The 19,695-nt window shown below is 36.3% G+C and overlaps 1 protein-coding gene and 1 pseudogene across 1 annotated transcript in view; one reads left to right on the top strand and one right to left on the bottom strand.

The window, feature by feature from the left end:
* LOC111159905 (KIAA0391 ortholog) overlaps positions 1 to 19,695 on the top strand; it is a 141,911-nt gene that overhangs the window by 49,959 nt on the left and 72,257 nt on the right. The gene's annotated exons all lie outside the window — the stretch shown is intronic.
* The window catches only part of LOC111159041, a 55,137-nt pseudogene continuing 49,408 nt past the window's right edge, over positions 13,967 to 19,695 (bottom strand).

Raw genomic sequence — 19,695 nt, forward strand, 5'->3', positions numbered from 1 at the left:
TTGACAGAGAGATCACAAGCAGGCAGAGAGGCAGGCAGAGAGAGAGGAGGAAGCAGGCTCCCCTAGACAGCAGAGAGCCCGATGCGGGGCTCGATCCCAGGACTCTGAGATCATGACCTGAGCCGAAGGCAGCGGCTTAACCCACTGAGCCACCCAGGCACCCCTCTGTTAATCTTTTAAAGAGGATTTTAGTTTACCAGTTAAGAATAAGGATTCTAGGGGTGCCTGGCTGGTTCAGTAAGTTAAGTATCCAACTCTTTTTTTTTTTTTGAGATGTTTTTATTTATTCGAGAGAGAGCGAGAGAGATCACAGAGGGGGAGAGAGAGAGAAGCAGACACACCACTGAGCAGAGAACCCAATGCAAGACTTGATCCCAGGACCCTGAGACCATGACCTTAGTCAAAAGGCTAACCAACTGAGCCATCCAGGGGCTCCGAGTATCCGACTCTTCATTTCTGATCAGGTCATGATCTCAGGGTTGTGAGATCCAGCCCCATGCCAGCTCTGTGCTGTTCGTGGAGCCTTCTCTCTACCTCTGCCTCTCCACCCCCACCTCCCCACCCTTGCTTGATCGCTTTCTCTCTCAAAAGGGAAAAAAAAAAAAAAAAAAAAGGATTCTGGAGTCAGACTTTTTGAATTCCAGTCCTGGCTCTTCCACTTTTAAGAGTGTTCATGGTTTGAGCAAATTGCTTAACCTCTCTGTGCCTTAGTTTTGCAGTGTAAAATTGAGAGAACAATAGTACTTATCTCACAAAGGTGTTGTAAAGAATAAATGAGTTAATATATGTAAGCATTTTGCATGTTGTAAATATCTAATAGGTATAACTGTTATTGTGACTACTATTCAGATAAATTTCCTAACTGGAACTGTAATTCTTGCTGTCAGTAGACCCTTATTTGGTAGTTTTTCCTGTCAGGTCACCTATTCAATAGAATTAAAAGAGAATACAAAGCTCTACCCTTATTAGACTCAATCTAGATAAGATACTCAAATAATAATTGAGAAATGAAGCCAGTATCATCAAAAACTTAAGAAAAAGTTTAAATATGATTTTAAGAAATTTTATTTTCCTCTGATTATAAAAGTAAGGCACATAGAAAATTTGGAAATTACAGTAAAGAAAATCATATAGAACTTTATCATGGAATAATAACCACTGTCAGTGTTTTATTTCTTGCAGTATTTTTCCATTTTCTTACCTAGTCGAGCTTCAACTTTGTAAATAATTGTATATCTACTTTTTAATTCACAGTTGTTGAAAGCTCTCAATAAAAATGAAATTATATAAGAAGTAGAAGAAAACATGTACTTTTAAAAATATTTGAGATAGGGGTGCCTGGGTGGCTCAGTGGGTTAAATAAAGCCTCTGTCTTCAGCTTGGGTCGTGGTCTCGGGGTCCTGGGATGGAGCCCCATGTCGGACTCTCTGCTTAGCGGGAAGCCTGCTTCCCTCTCACTCTCTGTCTGCCTCTCTGCCTGCTTGTGATCTCTGTCTCATAAAAGTCAAATAAATGGATAAACTTAAAAAAAAAATTTGAGATAGAAGCACCTTCGAAGCGTATACAAAGTATAGGAGTCCTAATGGGAAGAATAGAGAAATTTACTAGACACAAAAAAATACTGTAAACATTGTTCAAAGATAACAACAAGGAGAAAAAATTGTTTATAGCACATGTGGCAAAGGGCTAATTTTCTGACACTACCATTGTCTCTTATAAGCCATAAGAAAAAGGTGAACCATCCAGTAGATTCGTGTTTATAGATGCGCAAATAAAAAATATTTATCTTCCAGATTGGCAGACTTTAAAAAGTTGTTAGCATCCAATATTTTGAATGGTTCGGAAAGGTAGGGAGAAGAGTATCAGTACAGTATTTTGGGTAGGTGATTTGACAACTTTGAATACCTAAAATGTTGAAATATTCCTTGTAGGAACTGATGTAGTCACACAAACACATAAAGTTATATTTCCAAGTATGTTAGTTAACCATTGTTTGTAGACAGAAAAGTCTAATCAACCTAAATATATATCAGTCTAGGTCCTGATATATATTGAAACATCCATTTTATTTATTTTTTAGTTTTAATTCCAGTATAGTTAACATACAGTGTTAAATTAGTTTTAAGTGTACAATGTACTGATTCAACAATTCTATACATTACTCAATGCTCATCATGATAAGTGTACTCTTAATCCCCTTCACCTCATTCACCCATCCCCGCATCCACCTCCCCTCTAATAACCATCATTTTGTTCTCTTGAAATATCTATTTTAAATGAATGAGGTAGATTTGTATGTGCTGATATAGAATAATAGCCAAATTAGTAAGAGAAGCAATTTGAAGAATAAAACCTTATATGGCTCCACTTATGTTAAAACAAAATAAAGGATTATCTGTATAAACGTTCATTAGATAACTTTGTATATGCCCAGAAATTTTCTAGAAAGTACCCATAAAATCTTAACAGTAAAAAACTTTTGGAGGTGGAGATAGTATATAAGAAAATGAGAGGATTTCAGTTTTTCATTTGTTTTTTTTTTTCAATTTACAACGCGTATGTATTACTTTAAAATAAAGAGCAAACCACCATCAGGAAAAAAAAAAAGTGATGAAGAATTCTTGGTAAATATTCTAAAATATCTATATAATCCTTTGTATCTTATGGATGTACCACAGCTCTTTAACCATTTCACTGTTGATGGGCATATCAGATTGTTTTCCATTTTTCACTCCAGTAAATAATGTTTGGGACATCTCTGCAGCTTTCAGATGATTTCTTTAAAATAGATTCTCAGAAATGGAAGTCAAAGAGTGTGGATATTTTAAGGCCTCAGTACATATTGCCAAATTGCTTTCCAAAATGATTGTAGCAATTTATACTCCTGCAAAGCCTCCAAATTGAAGTTTCTTCAAGGTTGCTTATTACATGATTGCTGCAACTATTGAGCTACATTTGTGCTGTGAATCTGTTACGTGAAAAGAGCTGGACAGTCCCCCGCCCCCATTTTTTAGATTTCAAACATTTGTTAACAAAATTAAATAGTCCAGAAAGGTAATATTCTTGGCTTGTCGAGATATTCTTGATATGTCCTCTTTATTTCCATCTCTTACTATAGTCACCTGTACATAGGAGTAAAGGAAATACTAGGAATCCTATTTCTGTGTGCCTTAAGCTTTTTCATCTTTGCGTGATGAAGTTTCTGGATTTTTTCTGTGGCATAATGCAGAGATCATTTATGTTCTTGCCATGAACTCTATGTATAATACATTACAAATTCTTGGTCTTTTTCCATTAATTGCTAATTACGAATCTTAACAGTGTTCTCCATAAGTCAGCTCATAGATAAGAAAAGACCGTTTTTACCTCCGTTATTGAGGGATTGCATATCTTGGTCTCAGAGCGTATAGCTTAGGAGTGACAGAGGTCAAGGAGCTAAAAATAAGTTCTTAGGAATTTATTATTTCAATTTTCATATACATCTTTTTTGTATTTTAATTTTCTGAAACCAGATTATGTCTTATATAGGTGTCAGCAGAACCTTGCCAGTTGCCATGTGGAGTTGAGACTTATTGGCAGTTGGCATTGCATGGGTACGTGTACATTTAGCTGTACGGACATAACATAGGTCTGTCTATCCACTTGTGACCTCAGTTGAGTTAGTTGAATTGGCAGCTCTACACAGTTTAATGTTAACATTAATCTGAACTTTAAATATTTCCCAAAGGTTTTTTAACATTGCAATAAAAGGTAATGGTAATTGACATGTTTTTTGGAGTGAGGTACAGAATTTTGAAGCAAGGAGAGGTTGTTATAACTGATTTTTGCATTTTAAAAAGCTGTCACTCAGGCAACAAACTTCTTCCTGGCAAAACTTTCCCATAGACATTCAAGTTGATTACCTTATTTGGTAAATAAGAAAAAAAATTGTTTACAACACATGTAACAAAGGCAGAATAGCAAAATTCATTGAAAGAAAAGCAGTAATCAATGTGGAGTACAAATACCCCATTATTCTTCAGTCTTTGCTGTTGGTCCTAAAAGTGATCCAAGAAGTAAAGATGAAGAACACAGTTTCTAAGGAGAATGGTTTGTAATTTATCACCATGAGACTATACAGAGCTGTTATGGCCAAAAGTGATTCAAAAGAGCATTTAACTTAGATGTGAACGTTTGTATTTAAATGTTACTTGTGAATCTGAAAGAAGAATATGGAATGGAGAAGTATGGGTTAATATATGATTTTGTTGTTTACTGAAAAAGAAAAGTTTTTTGCTGAGAAGTTATTACTAAATAAATATTTAAGCTGTGCTTTATCCTTTAGTTGCTGGTGTCTTAATACAATTGCAGGATATACTAAATGAAAATGGAGCTGTAAAGTCCCTGTTTAGATTTTACTTTGGGCATAATTTAGGGTCTTGATCAAGTCCTACCTCAATTCTTTCGTATCTGCATTAGTTTTCTTTTTCTTTTATTGAGATATAATTAATAATTTCAGCCTTTTAAAGTGTACAATCCAGGCGTGCCTGGGTACCTTGGTCCTTTAAGCATCTGACTCGATCTCAGCTCAGGTCTTGACCTCGGAGTCGTGAGTTCAAGCCCCACCTTGGGCTCCACCCTGGCATGGGCCTATTTTAAAAAAATAAAATAAAACAATAAAAATAAATAAAAATTAAAAATATGTATAAAGTGTACAGTCCAACTGCTTCTTGGCTTTTTGGTTAAGATCAAGTGTAAAATGTACAATCCAGTGGTTTTTTTAGTATATTCAACAAAGTTTTGCAACCATTACCACTATCTAATTCCAGAATATTTTCATTCCCCAAAGTAACACCATAGCCATTAGTCACTTCCAGTTTCTTCTTCCCCTTAGTCCCACGGCAACTACTAATCTGCTTTCTGTCTTTATGGATTTGCCTGTTCTGGACATTTCATATTTTCACTTAGCATAATGTTTCCAAAGTTTATCTGTTTATAACATGAATCACTATTTTATTCTTTTTTATTGCAAAATAATATTCCTTTGAATAGATAGGTCACATTTTATTTATCTATTTATAGTTTGTAGACATTTGGGTTATTTCTCCTCTTTGGCTATTGAGAATAATGTTGCTGGGAACATTTCACATACAGGCGTTTGTGTGGATGTGTTTGCTTTCTTTTTTTAAAGTTGCACAGAGAACTCTATTGACACTGAGGAATTACCTTCCTGAATGGCACCCCAAGGCATGGGTATAGATTAAATCACCTTTTAGGGTTACAGCCTTTTAGAAAGGTTAGTTTTGATTCAAAGTCCAGCTCTAGAAAAACAGATCATTTTAGAGAAAATGAAATAGCTGAATCTAGCCAACAAACTGAATATTTAGTGAACTACCCCTTTTAAAGAGAAATTTTAATTTTATTTGATGTTTTTTCATCATAATGCGTATACTCTTTAATATCCATCACCTAGTTCACCCACTGCCCTCATTTCCCTTCTGGTAGCCATCAGTTTGTTCTCTGTAGTTAAGAGTCTGTTTCTTGATTTGTCTTTCTCTATTTTTTTCCTCTGCTCATTTGTTTTGTTTCTTAAATTCCAAAAATGAGTGAAATTTTAAGTATTTATTTTCCTCTGACTGGCTTATTTTGCTTAGCATTATACATTCTAGCTCTATTGATGTTGTTGCAAATGACAATGTTCTTTTTATGGCTGAATAATATTCCATCACACACACACACACACACACACACACACACACACACACAGAGCCCACATCTTCTTTATCCATTCATCTATTGATGGAGATGGACACAGACTACTTCCATAGTTTGGCTGTTATAAATAATGCTGCAGTGTACACAGGGGTGCATGTATTCCCTTGAATTAGTGTTTTTGTATTTTGGGAGTGAATACCCAGTAGTGCGATCACTGGTTTGTAGGGTAGTTCTGTTTTTAATTTTTTGAGGAACATCCATACTGTTTTCCACAATGGCCGTGCCAGTTTGCATTCTCACCCATAATGTGAGAGGGTTCCTTTTCTCTACATCCTTGCCAACACATGTCATTTTTTGTGTTTTTTATTTTTGCCATTCTCACAGTTATGAGGTAATATCTCATGGTAATTTTGATTTGCATTTTTCTGATGATCACTGGTTATGAGCATGTTTTCATGTGTCTGTTGGCCACCTGTGTGTATTCTTTAGAGAAATGTCTGTTCATGTCTTCTGCCCATTTTTTAATTGGATGATTTGGTTTTGGATATTCAGTTGTATCAGTTCTTTATATATTTTAGATAGTAACCCTTTATGGGATATGTTGTTTGCAAATGTCTTTTCCCATTCAGTAGGTTGCCTTTTCATTTTGTTAACTGTTTCCTCCACTGTGCAGAATCTTTTTATTTCAATATAGTCCCAATAGTTTATTGTTGCTTTTATTTCCCTTGCCTCAGGAGACCTATCTAGAAAAATGTTCTATGGCCAATGTGAGAGCAATTACTGCCTGTGCTCTCTTTAAGGATTTTTGTGGTTTCAGGTCTCACATTTAGGTCTTTAATCCATTTTGACTTTATTTCTGTGTATGGTATAAGAAAGTGGTCCAGTTTCATTCTTTAGCATGTAGCTATCTTATTTTCCCAGCACCATTTGTTAAAAAGACTGTCTTTTTCCCATTGTATATTCATTCGTCCTTTGTCGAAGATTAATTAACTGTATAATTATGGGTTTATTTCTGGGTTTTCTGTTCTATGCCATTGATCTATGTGTCTGTTTTTGTGCCATTACTTTACCGTTTTAGAACTACCTCTTTGTAATATGACTTGAAGCCTGGAATTGTGATACCTCCAGTTTTGGTTTTTTTTCAAGATTGCTTTGGCTAGTGTCACCTGGGTGGTTCAGTGGGTTAAGCCTCTGCCTTTGGCTCAAGTCATGATCTCAGGGTCCTGAATGGAGCCCCACATCGGGCTCTCTGCTCAGCAGGGAGCCTGCTTCCCCCTCTCTCTCTGCTGCCTCTCTGCCTACTTGTGATACCTCTCTCTGTCAAATAAATAAAATCTTTAAAAAAGATTGCTTTTGCTATTCAGGGTCTTTTAAGATTCCATACAAATTTTCAGATTGTTTATTCTAGTTCTATGAAAAATGCTACTGGTATTTTGATAGGGATTTCACTAGATCTTTAGATTGCTTTGAATAGTATAGCCAGTTTAACAGTATTTGTTCTTCCAACACATGATCGTGGAATGTCTTTCCATTTTTTTGTGTTATCTTGAATTTCTTTTATCAGTAGTTTATAGTTTTCAAGTCTTTCACCTTTTTGGTTAAGTTTATTCCTAAATATTTTATTGTCTTTGTACAGTTGTTCTTGGGATTGTTTCTTCATTTCACTTTCTGCTGCTTCATTATTAGTGTAAAGAAATCCAATAGGCTTCTGTACATTGATTTTGTATCCTGCAACTTCACTGAATTCATTTATCAGTTTTAGTAGTTTTTGGTAGCATCTTTAGGATTTTCTATATGTACTATCATGTCATCTACAAATAGTGAGAGTTTTGCTTTTTCTTTACCAATTTGGATGCCTTTTATTTCTTTATGTTGTCTAAATGCTGTGGCTAGAACTTAAGTACTAGTACCATAGAAGTGGTAAGAGCAGACATTCTTGTCTTGTCCCTGACCTGAAGGGAAAGCTCTTAGTTTCTCCCCTTTGAGTGTGATGTTTGCTGTGGGTTTTTCACATAAGGCCTTTATTATGTTGTGGTATGTTCCCTTAGACCTACTTTGCAGAAGGCCTTTATTTTTTAAAATCATGATCGGGTATTATACTTTGTTGAATGCTTTTTCTGCATCTATTGGAATGATCTTGTGGTTTTTATCCTTCTCTTAGGATGTGACACAACACATTGATTGTTTTGTGAATATTGAACCACCCTTGCATCCTGGGAATAAATCCTGCTTGATCGTGGTGTCTTTTTAATGTATAGTTGGGTTCAGTTTGCTAGTATTTTGTTAAGGATTTTTGCATCTGTATTCATGAAAGATACTGGACTCTAGTTTTCCTTTTTTGTGGTGCCTTTATCTGATTTTGGTATCAGGGTGGTACTGGCTTCAGAATGAATTTGGAAGTTTTCCTTCCACCAATTTTTTTGAATACTTTTTTTTTTTTAAGACTTTTATTTATTTGACAGAGAGAGTGGGGGAAGGGCAGAGGGAAAAGGAGAGGGAGAATCTCAAGCAGACACGGGGCTTTATCTCACAACCCTGAGATCATGACCTGAGCTGAAACCAAAAGTCAGACCCCAACCAACTGAACCACCCAGGCGCCCCTATTTTCAGAATAGTTTGAGGAGAATAGGTATTAATTCTTTTTCTTTCCTTTTTTTTTTTTTTTAAGATTATGTATTTATTTATTTGACAGACAAAGATCACAAGTAGGCAGAGAGGCCGGCAGAGATGAAGAAGCAGACTCCCCGCTGAGCAGAGAGCCCGATGCAGGGGCTAGTGGCACCTGGGTGGCTCGGTGGGTTAAGCCAATCCCAGGATCCTGGGATCATGACCTGAGCTGAAGGCAGAGGCTTTAAACCACTGAGCCACCCAGGCGCCCTGGTATTAATTCTTTTTTAAAGTTTTTGTAGAATTCGCCTCTGAAGCCATCTGGTCCTGGACTTTTGTTTGTTGGGAGTTTTTTGAATAGTGATTCAGTTTTATTGCTGACAGTTGGCCTATTCAAATTTTCTATTTCTTTCTGTTTTTGGTTATGTGTTTCTAGGAATATACCCATTTTTCTGAGTTATCCAGTTTGTTGGCATATAAGTTTTCATAATATCCTGTTACAGTGGTGTTTCTGTGGTGTTGGTTGTTATTTCTCCTCTTTCATTAGTGATTTTGTTTATTTGGATCCTCTCTCTCTGCTTTTAATGAGTCTGGCAGGAAGTTTATCAATTTTGTTGATCTTTTCAAAGAACCAGCTCCTGGTTTCATTAATCCGTTGTATTGTTTTTTTAGTTTCTATATCATTTATTTCTGTTCTAATCTCTTTAGAAATGTTATTTATTTATTTTAGAGAAAGAGAGAGAGGGTGAGTATGAGTGGAGGGAAGGGCAGAGGGAGAGGGAGAGAGAATCTCAGGCAGACTTCGTGCTGAGCATGGAGTCAGCTCAGGGCTCGATCTCACAACCCTGAGATTATGACCTGAGCCAAAACCAAGAGTCAGACACTTACCTGACTGAGGTAGGTGCCCAGGTGCCCCTATTTCTGTTCTAATCTTTATTATTTCCTTCCTTTTGCTGGATTTGGCTTTTGTTTATTCTTTTTCTAGCTCCTTCAGGTATAAGGCTAAGTTTTTTATTTGAGATTTTTTTTTTTTTGCTTCTTGAGGTAGGCCTATATTGCTATAAACTTCGTTTTTAGAACCACTTTTGCTGCATTGTGGACATGTTTTCTGTTCTTTTGGATATATACGTGGAAGTAGAATTGCTAGGTCATATGGTAATTATTTGTTTAACTTTTTGAGGACCTGCCAAACTTCCAAAGCAGCTGCACCATTTTACATTTCCATAGCAGTATATAAGAGTTCTAGTTTCTCTACATCCTCATCAACATCTGCTATCATCAGTCTTTTTTATTATAACCATCTAGTGCATATAAAGTGGTATCTTTTGTGGGTTTTCATTTGTATTTCCTAATGACGTAGGATGTTAAGCATCTTTTCGTGTGCATTGGCCATTTGTGTATTTTCTTTGGAGACATAGCTCTTAAAATCCTCTACCTATTTTTTTTTTCTTAAAGATTTTATTTATTTATTTGACAGAGAGAGAGAGACATCACAAGTAGTCAGAGAGGCAGGCAGAGAGAGAGGAGAGAGCCCAATGCGGGGCTCGATCCCAGGACCCTGAGATCATGACCTGAGCAGAAGGCAGAAGCTTTAACCCATTGAGCCACCCAGGCGCCCCACTCTACCTATTTTTTAATAGGTTTACTTGTCTTTTTATTATTGAATTGTAATTTTTTATATGTTCTGAATAATAGACCTTTATCAGACATACGATTTGCAAATATATTCTCCCATTTGGATTGTATTTTCAGTTTCTTGGTGGTAACCTTTGAAGCACAAAAGTTTTTAGTTTTGATGAAGTCCAGTTTATCTATTGTTCTTTCTTTTGTTGCCTGTCATTGTTGGTGTCATATCTAAAAATATCATTACCTAATCTAGGGTCATGAAGATATATTCCCCTGTTTTCTTCTAAGAGTTCTAGAAGGTTTGCTACTAACCTTATAGATGTTTTTCAAGTATAAAGTATATCCTGCTTTAAAAATATATATCTAGGGGCGCCTGGGTGGCTCAGTGGTTTAAAGCCTCTGCTTTTGGCTCAGGTCATGATCCCAGGGTCCTGGGATCAATCCCTGCATCAGGCTCTCCACTCAGTGGGGAGCCTGCTTTCCTTCCTCTCTCTCTGCCTGCCTCTCTGCCTACTTGTGATCTCTGTCGGTCAAATAAATTTAAAAAAAAAATTAAAATTAAAATTAAAATATATATCTAGTTTCAAATTTTCTGAAGGAGAAAGGTTCTGGTTTATATTTTTATTTTGAAGAAGAGGGAAGTGTTCTGAATGACCAACAGATTAATTATATAGCCTCCAGTTTGAGGACAGAACGTCCTAGCTGGGAATCACGATGTAACTTCAGTTACTGTCTATTGAGCACCTATTCCATGCCAGATACAGTTTTAAGATGTGAGGATATGTCTTTAGGCCAAAAACGTTAGGAATTGCTAGGAACATGATTAGACTAATGGTCACGTTATCTAAACAAGACATTAGTAGTATATTGTGCATGTTGTTGTCTATTAATAGTCATCCTTGTGTATGATTCTTTTCTTAAAAACTTACCTAAAATGGGGGCGCCTCGGTGTCTCAGTCTGTTGAGCATCTGCCTTCAGTTCAGGTAATGATCCCAGGGTCCTTGCTTGGTGGGGATCCTGCTTCTCCTTCTCCCTCTGCCTTCTGCTCTGCCTACTTGTGCTCTCTCTCTCTCTCTCAAATAAGTAAATAAAATCTTTTTTTAAAAATTTGCCTAAAATGTCAGAATAGAGAATAGTGTTTACCCAAAATACTTGGATAAGAATTTGTTTTAAGTAAGTATTGCAGGGGCACCTGGGTGGCCCAGTCAGTTAAGTGGCTGCCTTCAGTTCAGGTCATGATCCGGGATCTTGGGATCGAGCCCTACATCCGGCTCTCAGTTCAGTGAGGAGCCTGCTTCTCCGTCTCCCTCTGCCTGCTACTCCACCTGCTTGTGCTCTCTCTCTGTCAAATAAATGAATAAAAATTATTTTAGGGGCACCTGGGTGGCTCAGTGGGTTAAGCCTCTGCCTTCGGTTCAGGTCATGATCTCAGGGTCCTGGGATCGAGCCCCGCATTGGGCTCTCTGCTCAGCAGGGAGCCTGCTTCCCCCTCTCTCTCTGCCTGCCTCAATGCCTACTTGTGATCTCTGTCTGTCAAATAAATAAATAAAATCTTTAAAAAAATTATTTTAAAAATTAAAAAAAATAAGTATTGCAAAACAGTTTTCATAACATTCATTTCTCCAGAATATGTTGTAATTTGGGAAGCCAAATTTGACTAAATTTTAAATTTTTACTAATTTAAAGTGTCAGCTGTGAACTCTTGTACCCTTGAACCCTTGATCAACCTTTGTGTAAGCACATTCACATTACCTGCTGCAAGATAGAGTATTTTGGATTTTCTTAGATTGCATTTCTTTTATTTTAATAAACTTATCTCTTTAGAGCAGTTTTAAGTTCATGAATCTTTTTATGAACAGCCATCCCCCAACAACATACCGTTTTGACTCTTAATAATACTTCTGAGGAAATGCATTGCATAGATAATCAGAAGTAAAAATTAAGTTGTGTTTTTTAAAGCTTAAGTGAGTAGATAATTGGCACCACCAGCTTCCTAATTGTTCAAGTCAGAAACCAAAGATCCTAGCCTCAATTGTTCTTTTTCACTCACCCCACATCCAGTTAACTAACAAGTTTTATTGGTCATAACCCCCAAGTATATCCCATAATCTTACTATTTCTTTCCATCTCCATTAACATAATCTCTCATCTAATCTCAAGTGGTCTCCTTGCTTTTTCACCCTTGTCCCAGTGACTTTCACTTACCCTTAGAATAAGATCCAAGTTTAAGATCCAAGTTCCTAATCATGGAGTATTGTGCCTTTCATCATCTGAACTTTCCCTCTCTTTTTAGCCTCATGTCTTTTTTTTTTCTTTCATTGAATTATGGACACACTAGAATTTTTCCTATTCCTCAAGGATACCGAACTTTTTCCTGCCTCAGGGTCTTTGTACTTGCTATTCCTTCAGCCTGTAATGTTCTTTCTTCATTATCAGCACCTCATAAGTCTTCCCTCATTCTTCTAAAGTAACCGCAGTCTGCTCTCCTACCTTCTGCCTATATTTTCAGTTATATCCACCTTACTTTCTTAGGTGGTGCATTAAAAATGGCCACAGATTCTCTGCAGTTCATCTTATAAGGAGATGGAGTCTGTTTCCCATCTCTTGAATCTGGGCTTGCTTTATGGTTTGGTCTGAGGAGTAGAATGTGGCATAAATGACATTATGAGACTTCTAAGCACAGGCTCCACAGGCCATGCAGCTATGCTGTCACTCTGTAGGAACTACCGCCTTGTGAACAACCCCACATTAGTCTCCTTGTAGATGAGATGCCACATGGAAAGAGTGGGAGAAGGAGAAAGGGGGCAAGAGAAAGCATGTGCATAGCCATCTCCCCTAAGGCTCCAAACACATGAGTAAGGTCATCTGGGATCTGCCAACTGATTGTGAACATGTGGATTGGCCTACACAATACCATGTAGAGCAGAGTAACTGTCTAACTGAGCCAAACACAAATTGGCAACCCATAGTACCTTGAGAAAATAAGTGGTTATTTTAATCCAGTTTTTGAGGTAGTTAATTATACAGCAATAGTTTATTTAATTCCTTCACAACACTTTGTAGCTACAACTACATATGCATGGGGTTGCTTACTTTATTAAATTTCCAAAAGATTTTGTGCATCTTGTTCACAGTTAGATTCTGAATACTGAGAAAAGGGCCTTGCACATAATAAATTGCTTAGTAGATACTTAGTAAATGAACGAAATAGTGAACAAATAGATATATAGTACATTGTATGACCTGTAGAAATAGCATCTGGTTTTCCTTCAGGGTTAATTCTGAAAGACTTCTTGAGTTTCACCATTTTGCACCCTAGTTCACTTGCTAGCTTTGTGATCTCAGCTAAGTCACTTAACTTCCTCATGCCTTACGTAAAGACTAAATGAGCTGATCCTTGAAAAGCACTTACTGCAGTACCTGGCACGTAGTCCAATACATTTAAATAGAAAAAAAAAAAAAACAACAACAACCAATCACCTTGTGAGTGCATTTATTTGTCCATGGCCTTAACTTTGTAGGAACAACAGCGAGGTCTTTTTTTATGTTGTGTTTAGTTTCCTAATTTAAATATAATGGACAGTCTCCTCTTTGAGTTTTTTAGTTTGGGGGGGTCTTCGTTTTTTTTTTAACTGATGCTTATTAGCTGAACTTGAGTCCCTAAATTTTTTTTAAAGGTTTTATTTATTCATTTGACAGAGAGAGACACAGCGAGAGAGGGAACACAAGCAGAGGGAGTGGGAGAGGGAGAAGCAGGCTTCCCGCTGAGCAAGAAGCCCAACACAGAGGCTCAATCTCAGGACCTTGGGATCATGATCTGAGCCGAAGGTAGACACTTAACAATTGCGCTTCCCAGGTACCCCAAGTCTCTAAATTAATGGCTAACTTTTCTGCAAAATATTTAGATAGGAAATACATTAACCATATAGAGAAAATAAAAGACTGTATTAGTATTAAGATAGGTTATAGGTTATGCTGCAGTAATAAACCCCAGATTTCAGTGGCTTCAAAAAATTATTTCTTGTTCATGCTACATGTTCATTGTGGATCTTCTGCGTCATCATCATCCTCATTCCGGGACACAGAATAACTTTCTGAAATATTGCCAGTCACTGTGGCAGAGAGAAAGGGGACAATGGCAGAGCACACACTGACTCATAAAGCTTCTGCTCAGATTTGATACCTATCACTTCTGCCCATAATTAGCAGCTGATACAAGCTGTGCAGCTACACCTGAGTTCAGCAAGATAGGGAAGGCAGTCCCATGACATGTACCCAGAAGGAGAGAGAATTACTGTTTTTGAACAGCTCTAATGGCTGGCACACAGAGATTGGTGGTGTCTTGTTTGATATAATGGTCAGGTGTAGCCCGGGAGCTAGAAATGAGTTTCAACATGACCATGCAAACTGTCTTTGCCCAGGTTTTTCTTTTTTTTTTTTTCCAATAGCAGTTTCCTTCACCATGGTTTTATGTGGAAAGAACTGATGCATTTGTTGTTGATTGTTTTTTTCTAGAGTGATCAGGGAGAAATTCTGAAGTTTCAATGACTCATATTTTACATATACTTTCACAACTTTCATTTTTAAGATGGGTTTTTCTTTTGAGTCACCAATTCATCATTAATAATTGACAATGTGAGATTGCCTTGAGGAGACAAGGACACCATATTAACCTTTCATCTAAAAAACAAAAGGATATAAAGTGGAAAGCTTCTTATGTTGAGTTTTCTCATTGTCTTCCCTGTCTCTCTCTCTCTCTCTCTCTCTCTCTCTCTCTCTCACACACACACACACACACACACACACACACACACTTCTACCCATAATTCAGTCCTAGTGCCTTTGTTCCTTGCTCCTTTTGCAGCTTACGTTTTGGATTTTCAGTTGTTCATAAGCTCCTTTAGTAGAGGATATATAGGAAAAAAAGGACATCATTTTAGATAATCTTGCTAGCTGTTCAAAACTCTACTACCAATTTTTGCAGATAACTGAGAATTGGTTAAAATAGCTTATGCAGAATGAAAATTTATAATGTAATTTAAAAGAATTATGGCCAGAGATCAGCACTGAATGCTTTCCTTCTTATGACATGGTGGGGGCATTGAATAGAAAGTAGTTTGGTAGAAACACTGCAGAATTTGTTTTGATTGCCATCTTTTAGTTGGTTTTACTACAGTGAGAGAAAAATGGAAACATGGGTATTAGTCATTAAAGGTCATTTGGCAGTAGCATTTACTTGGCAATGAGTTCGCTTTTTTCTCCTGCCACCCAAGTTATTTTATTTCTTTCTGTTGATTTACATAACCTCTTAGAAATGTTTCAGTACCATAAAGAACCTAAGATATAATAAACTATGTTTGGGTGTGTGTGTGTGTGTGTGTGTGTGTGTGTGTATTTATTTAATCTTGGGCACATTTCTTTTTGCCCAAACTAGAAATATTATGGAGTTTAACACCAATTGTGCTTGAAATTATGTTTCAATGATGTTGAAGTGGCAAAGAAACTCTCAAATACCTTACTGTGTTTGCAGTGGCAAATGTTAGATTAAGTATTGAAGTATTTTTATTAAACCTCCTTAACTTTTAAATACTTTTGTCCGTATAATTGTTCCTCCTGCTTAAGACTAGTTCTTAAGGGCCGGGTGTAGAGGTAGAAGGCCTTGTTCCTTGGGTCTCAAAACTAGGATGTCATGCTGCTACTTGCCTTCAAAGAACATATACTGCCCCCATGTTTGCTCTGAGAAGGTGTGTGAGTAATTTTTTCTATATTGAAATCTAGAATTGAAAACTTGTCATTTTTCCCAGTTTACTTTTATAAGTTTTGTTGATTACTAATGATTGGAAATAAGTGATTGAAGATTATTTCTAAATGTTTTCTTAATTTTAGTCAACTGGTTAACAATAGTTTCTTTCCAGTGGAATTTAAAAAGTGGTTCTTGGGGCGCCTGGATGGCGCAGTTAGTTAAGCAACTGACTCTTGGTTTCGGCTCAGGTCGTGATCCCAGGGTTGTGAGATTGAGCCGAGCCCTGCATCATGCTCGGTGCTGAGCACAGAGCCGTTCTTGAGATTCTCTCTTCTCCTTCCTCTGCCCCTCCCACTTGTGCTTGCTCTCCCTGACTCTCTCTAAAATAAAAAAAAAATTTTTAAATGGTTCTTTCAGTGTTTTTAAGGGTAAGAGTTATAGACACAGTTATTAAACCAGTTATTTCTAGCTTAAACTTTCAACCAGGAAAACACTTTTTACTTTATCCAAATTAAATATTTCTGCAAGTACTCATTCTGTTTCTTTAGAAAAAACTAACATATTCTTAAGATATTCTTTTTTTAATTCTTTTTTTTTTTTTTTAAGATTTTATTTATTTATTTGTCAGAGAGAGAGAACACAAGCAGGCAAAGTGGCAGGCAGAGACAGAGAGAGAAGCAGGCTCCCCACTGAGCAAGGAGCCCGATGCAGGACTTGATCCCAGGATGCTGGGATCATGACCTGAGCCGAAGGCAGCGGCTTAACCAACTGAGCCACCCAGGTCATCCCATTCTTAAGATATTCTTAAAGATAAATAAATATGTAGTATTATAAACTGAACCACTAAAGATTCTGCTATACTTTAGAATACTGATTCTCAGACTTTAGTGTGCCTCAGAACTACCTTGAATGCTTGTTAAACAGGATCCTGGCCCTATATCCAGAGTTCCTGATTCAGAAGGTCTGGGGTAGGGCTGAGAATTTATGTTTCTAAAAAGTTGTTAGGTAATGCTGATGCTTCTGGGTTGGGAGGCCTACATTTTGAAAACCATTATTATATAAACAGTTTCTCAGAAGTGTGTTCATACTGCTTTACAAAAATAAGCAATTTATAAAAGTCAAACACTCAAAATTATTAGAAGTCTTAATGATTCTTGGATTGGGAATCTGTTTTTTTAACTGACTATATGAAACTCATTTTAAGGTACTGAAACTGGGTCTTAAGAATAATATACTTCTTCCACTTTCAAAATAGAAGTTTGTCATATTTCCATAACCAAGTAGTATTATATATCAAGTAGTTTTATAAGTATTATGTATAATACTTATATATTATAATTATATATTATGTATACTTATATATATTTATGTAATAATTATAATATTATAAGTATTATATTATCAAGTAGTTTATTAGCATTTTGACAATTTTAAGGTACCTGAGTATGACTTTTAAAAAAACGTTAATTAGCCAAAGAGAATGTGCTGATTGAGGAAAGCCTAAGACTAAAAGTAATTATGTGGATTATCAAACCCATAGAATTGCTTTTTTCTCTTGAGGACGTCTGAAATAATCACCCAAATAAGTCATTGTTAGTATGTATTTGTCAGCCTCAGTTTTTTTTCAAAAGGAAAGAAGAAAAACAGTGGAAACTATAAACTTGGACTATGAATATTAAGGCAGAGAACTTGGTAGCAGCATTTAAATTTGATTTCATTAGGATTTAGGACTGTTACGTGTTCTCTAATCTATAAACTTATTACATGGAGTGGAAAAGTGGAGCTAATCTTGATTCCTTATTTTTTAAAATACTTGCATCTGGGTAGTCAGAGGTGATGTAAGTGACTTGGGAAAATAAATAGGTGTTCGTGAATGCCAATCCAGAAGTTTACTGAAAAACACACGCAAAATTTTTTTTCTTACTATCCATCTTTCATGACACGGTAACTCAATGAAGTCACATTACCCTAGATCAAATAATGCCAGACTGGCTGGGGACTTCCTTCATCCATGTGCAATTCCACCCACTCCACCTGCTTCACATGTTGTAAGACTTCTGTTTTGTCACATGACTGCTGAAATAGTCTATACCATTCAGAATTATTCTTGCATAGACTGATTGCTAATGGAGTGAATGATCGACTGTCACATAAGTGGATTTTTGGTGAAGTAATCAAGAGAATAAGTACAAGATGAATGAAGCCAGGCAAACTTGCTGTAATTAATTTGGTCTCATATCTGTTTCTTCCAGGATATCCCCAAAAGGGTATACTTTGCATAGTGTTGGAAACAAAATTTCCCCAATTGCATTAGTCAGTCAAATGATTGTGTGTTTTAGAACAGCATTGTTAGGAATACAGTGTTGCCAGGCTCCCATATCTGTTTTCTCTCTGACAAAATCTTAATGGCAAGTTGATTCTTCTCTTGATGTGCCACTCATAATGTTTGTGTGATAACTGTTTGGGGTGTGGTGAGATTGTCTTTGTGAATCATTATTGTGTATACCTTGCTTCTATGACAGTATTTTAAAACATGCTTCTCAGGAATGTGCTAGGTAGAGCTACCTATGAAAATAAAATACCCACTTGAGCCAAAATTTAAAAATATATATTGTTAAATCTGTAAGGTAAACAGCAGTTCCAGAAGGAATAGTAAATTTACTCAAACATGTTTTTGAAGTTGTCTAAATTTTGAAGTTGTATAAATTTGTCCCTAATGAGTATTACAGTGGTAATACTTTATTAGTCATTAATTTTGTATTAAAATATTTATTTTAAAATAACAGATCTTTTTCCTTTTAAAAGTTTCTATTTCAGACTTTTAACTATTGAAAGGCTGATTTTTCTCTCAAATACAATTGAGATTAATTTAGAGCTTAAATTTTACTGCAATATTTCACTTAGACATTTTCTTTCCTAGATAGTATAGGAAGAGTATACATTTCCTTCAAGTACTCATCCCCCAAATCCAAAGTAGATACTCTTTATTTGTAGATGGTTTCTGTCCTGCTTGGTTCTGTGAGATAAAAGATGGTTATAACGATGTATGCATTGCAAAAAATAAAATAAAATAAACTTAATATAAGCTAAAATAAAATTAAAGTAAGAGCACAAAGGGCAAATAAACTTAGGAAGAATAAGAGGTTTGAGTTTGGTCCACAAAATTCATACCAATGAAGTGCTCTAGTAATGTGGTTATAAATTCCGTCAACAGACTTGAAGATGAAAACATGATTGCCGAAGAGCAGGGGTTCGTCCTTTTATCTTCCCGCACATCATTCATAAGCACTCCACACTGCCATTTATAAAAACTCTCATTACCTAAAGAGATTCTCAAAGGGGCTGGGATGGGTTTGGGGAGAGTTAAAATATATTAGAAAGTGGAGAAGTTTGAAAACACATCATTCTGGTGCACCTTTTAAGGAAGTTATTTCTACTGTAAGAGTCATTGATTTGGGGGATTCACATAATTCATAAGATCAAATGGAAACAAATTGTTTAGAGAAAGTACCATTATTCCTAATATTTAAGCCAAAGAGATTTCTGATGTGGGCACTCTGAGTGCTCTTTACAGCCTTCTTGTTGGTCCAAGCAAATGGATTGTGTAAGCATCAGCAGTAAAAGTGTCAGAAGAACAGTGTGTGAGCTTGGGAGAACAGGCCTCAGCAACTCTGTATTCCTAATGCTGTCTCAGGTTGGCCAGAGGCCTGGTAGCAGGACTCTTGCTTTCTGACCTCTTCTGAAAATAGGTAAGCTGATTTTTCCCTTCTGACTTAGAGTAATCCATAGCAGTACTAGATCTTGTCTTGAAAACTTACATTTTATTGCAGTTTTTAAAAAATCTGGCCAGGAAGTATATATTCCTAATATGCTTTCCCTTGTAGTAAGCACTCTTAAGATTTAAAGAGATGCACAGGTGAGTTGGAATATCAGAATTGCATTTGGTTTTTGTTAAGTAATCATGGCAAATGCCATTTAAAAAAATTTTTTTTAAAGATTTTTATTTATTTGACAGACAGAGATT

Source organism: Enhydra lutris, unplaced genomic scaffold (assembly GCF_002288905.1).
Source record: "Enhydra lutris kenyoni isolate GAN:26980312 unplaced genomic scaffold, ASM228890v2 scaffoldscaffold4, whole genome shotgun sequence".
NCBI classification, from domain to species: domain Eukaryota; kingdom Metazoa; phylum Chordata; class Mammalia; order Carnivora; family Mustelidae; genus Enhydra; species Enhydra lutris.